Source organism: Coptis chinensis, chromosome 5 (assembly GCF_015680905.1).
Source record: "Coptis chinensis isolate HL-2020 chromosome 5, ASM1568090v1, whole genome shotgun sequence".
NCBI lineage: Eukaryota > Viridiplantae > Streptophyta > Magnoliopsida > Ranunculales > Ranunculaceae > Coptis > Coptis chinensis.
Window position 1 is genome coordinate 64,996,127 of NC_141460.1, and position 4,002 is coordinate 65,000,128.

The 4,002-nt window shown below is 35.3% G+C and overlaps 1 long non-coding RNA gene across 1 annotated transcript; it reads left to right on the plus strand.

The window, feature by feature from the left end:
• The first annotated feature begins 2,625 nt into the window (after positions 1-2,625).
• LOC147498359 (uncharacterized) lies at positions 2,626-3,186 on the plus strand. The gene is made up of 2 exons (XR_015194284.1): positions 2,626-2,766; positions 2,843-3,186. It is a non-coding gene; the product is annotated as an uncharacterized LOC147498359 (long non-coding RNA).
• The last annotated feature ends 816 nt before the right edge of the window (positions 3,187-4,002 follow it).

Here is a 4,002-nt window from a genome sequence, read left to right on the forward strand (position 1 = left end):
TAAGGTTTTTATTTATTGCAATCGAATATCATGCTAGTTTAGGGTTTTATTTATTGCAATTGAATATTTGCTAGTAACATGCTTTTATTTATTACAATTGAATATAATGCTAGAATAGGGTTTTATTTATTGTAATTGAATATTATACTATTATTCTCTACTTTTCTTCTAGTTGTGTATTGTTTTAGAGTAAGGGAAGTATTCCTTGTGTTTGCCTTAGATGGTGATTCATTGAATAGCTGCCGAAGCTCAAATAAAAGGAAAGAAGATACTAGTAACAGGAACATAGGAACAACCTTAAGTAGAGTTATTTGTTAACGATGTTTCATCCAAGAAGGCATCGACATTCGGTCGATTGCCTAATTGTAGTCTACTTGTGAGAACAACCATGAAGCAGAAGGTCATAGATTAAAAGTATTGGTAGATTCTAATATCTTGAATTCTCTTTCTTATAAATTCTTAATAGTTTAGTTTAGTTTAGTTTAGCTTTAGAATTTACAATATCTATAATCGTAGTTTTTAATCCCTCAAACCCCCTTTCTAGTCTTGTCCTTCATATAAACATACACTTAAAAGTGGAATGATACCCTACTAATCTTTTACTTATTGAGGGATAATTAGGTTTTGATACGCTTCTATTTGTTCAATGACCATTATCTATCTACATAATCCATATACCATCTCATCTACATACACAAAAAAGAGGCAAGGTCACTTGGAGGAAGACTTCTTCATACAGCTAGCTTCAAGTATGCTACATTGACTCTTTAAAAGCCTATAATTAACTCTGAATTAAATGATTTGCAGATAAGAATAATTATTGTGGGCATATGATAAAAATGCTAATTTCATTGTACGTTTATTGGTTTTCTTGATTAATTAAGTCCGAGGTCCACAGTCCGAAGTCCGAAGTTCAAAGACCAAAGTCCCAAGTCCAAAGTCCGTATAGTTGTACGTTTTAGTCAAGTTACCTTACTCACGTGGGTTTGGTAGGATAGGTCGAGTAAGGGATCGTCCAAACCTTATGGCTCGGAAAGGTTCACAACTGGAATTACAACGTTTGGTGAGTAGGATTTTAGGTTTCTTAGTTGGTTTTAATTAAATTAACGGTAATGCAAATAATGTAAATTACTACGGTGATTTATATGTAGGTAGACAAGATAGAGAAACAGGGAGAGAGTTAGTCATACTCATGCAAGAATTATTTTTCAACAGTTTATATTACCATATCACTACATCTCTAATTCGTCTCGTGTTCGGAGACGACGTCGAGTATTGATCCCTAGTGCATGCCCACATCTCTGAGCCGCATTGCACTAGCATAAGGAGTTGAACTAATATTTCATCTCTGGAATATCATTTCAGCTCCCCGGCTCGATTCCGCAAGATCACCGAACAAATTGGAGAGTCATGCGACACCATAGAATTCGCCGCGAGACATTTTGGGTCTCGTTGTCGAGACTGATGCGAGCATCAACACTCCAAATTTGTACAGATCTCGGTCATTTTGGGACCGGATGTCTAATCTATGCCTAATTCCTAAGCAAAGATTCTAGAATATTAAAGAGTCAATCAGATTCTCACACGAAAGAAAGATAACCCTCCCCGAGGGGGATTAGCTCATGGTCATTGAAGGAATAATAAAACTTGCTGTATACATTAAGTAAATAAATGCAGGACAGGAATTAAACTAGAAAATAAATGACTGTTATTAAGGGTAAAATGACTTACAATATTTAAGCTACTGGAATGAAAATGACGGAATGTAAGTGCTGAAATAAAACTAACTATCTGCTAAACGGAAGCTAAAGCATGAAAATGCTGAAGGAAAATATATGAAGGCTACCCCCTCGTATATATAGGTTGGAGACTGGAGACGGTTTAATTGAGTTTTGGCCTTTTGTTGAATTGAGAGATTCAAAACTTTGAAATACAAAGTTTTGGTTTTACCCGGTTTAATTTAGCTTTGTCTTTTTCTTTATAAGGTTTTGTCTTTTAGCCCAATTCAATTAAAACATTGAATTGGTACGTGTCTTTCCTCTTGCAAGGTGGCACCAAATTGAACCCATCACTTGCCACCTGCGTATGCTGACTCGTCATGCCTTTGGGCCCGCAGAGTGGGTCCATTAAGGCGTTTGATTTTTGGCGTTTTACAACTTCTTGTCTTTCGCGTAGAGTTAAATTAGCCGGGTCACTATGGTAGCTTCACTAGCCAACGTCGACATCTAGATTTATCAGATGTGAACTTCGGAAGTTTGTTGCTTCTTTATATGTGGACCCGTTATGCAATGGTTTTGTTCTTTTGGAAACTTCGGCTCTAATTAGGCTTTGTTAGGCTTCACTGGGGTTGAGTGGGAAACTTCAAATATTCCAGTATTCCCGTACTTCGATGCATGTTTTATCATTATATTCATTTTAAATGCGGAAACCTGTAAAAGTACGAAAATATAATTATTACATGATTATTAAACACATAATTGACTAAAATGCTATGTCTCTCGGGGTTTAATATTACAGTTTTGGGTGCTTATCAGCATATATGCCTTTACTACTAATGCAAGTCTTTGTGGTATACCTGGACTACCTACATGTGGTCCACATCTTTCCACTACTGCTAAGGGAGGCATCGCATTCGGAGTGTTTTTTGCGCTTTTGCTAAATGTTATTGACTTTGTATGTTGGTGGAAGTGGAGGCAGAATATTCTAAGTTCATGAAGGATAGCAAGTAAGAGCATGCATAATTCAGAGGCTAATTGAGATGTACAAGTACGGGACCATGCATTTTTTTGGTTTTTTTTTCCATTCACACGAACTCATAGATTGCCTGCTTTTCTCTTTGCAGCAAGAGATGCTCCATATGCCAAAGCTAGGACACATTTTGTTCGTCATGTCAAGAACACACTCAACTTGCTACTAAGAATGGAGCTACCTTCCTATCTTGATTGGAGAGCTTCGTTCCAAGTACATCAATTCAGTTTTTATATCCAATGCCAACTTAGATCATAAAACGTGGAGTTGATACAAAATGTTAAATGTTTGTCGTGAAGTCAGTTATGACTCAAGTTATGTACCGGTATTCCTATTTTTTGCATCAGTTGAATTGGTTTTGTTTGGTTTAATTTTCAATCTATATGTGTCAGATAAAAACACAGCTATATATAGTTTTGGACTTATTTGACTCTTCAATGAGCTCTTTGTATCAAATACATAAGTTAATGTAATTCTCCATTTCAATGCTTTGATTGTGAATAATTTTGATGTGTATACCTCAACATTGAGTTTTCCAGGAAGACAATATAAATGCAAGAACTATTTACAAATGGAACTTCTTCAATTATTTTTAATGTAATCATTCATACAAATCTCTTCTTGCTCTGATAACTGTGACATTTTGTGACTATCTACAACTGAATACTTCAACAAAGAACTTGCCAGACAGAAGGAACTTTAGTGGCTCTAACTTTACTTACTCTGTATATGTAAATGATATTAGCCTTTTCTTAGGCATTCTTTTGTGACTTCTATCTCTGCACTCTATCTCAATAGCTTTGTACACGAACTTTTTTTTTTAGCTTTACTGTTTAGTCTATAATGAACACACACGAACCTGTACAACTATACATCAACTATTCACTAAGATCGCAAAAGAGTGAACAACACTCACCCCACTCTATATTTGACTCTCATGGTTCATATATCTGTATTTTGTTGCATTGAATTAAAATCTTAAAATGCATTTATCTATGACCCGAATGATTTCAAATGCTATTTTTCATTACTTGAAACTAATTATACGCACTGATGTCGGAAATCATGTGAAATGGTTGTTTCAGTGGTCATGGTTTATACTAGCATTTGTAAACCCTTTGTTGTCTCCATTAAAACTTTAATCGCTCTCACTCTTCGATAATCAATTTATCAGCTAATCTATTGAAAAGCTCATGATTCATTTACATTTGTTTAAGAGGAGGAAGGTCAGTCAATACTCTGCCAATGGTAGGT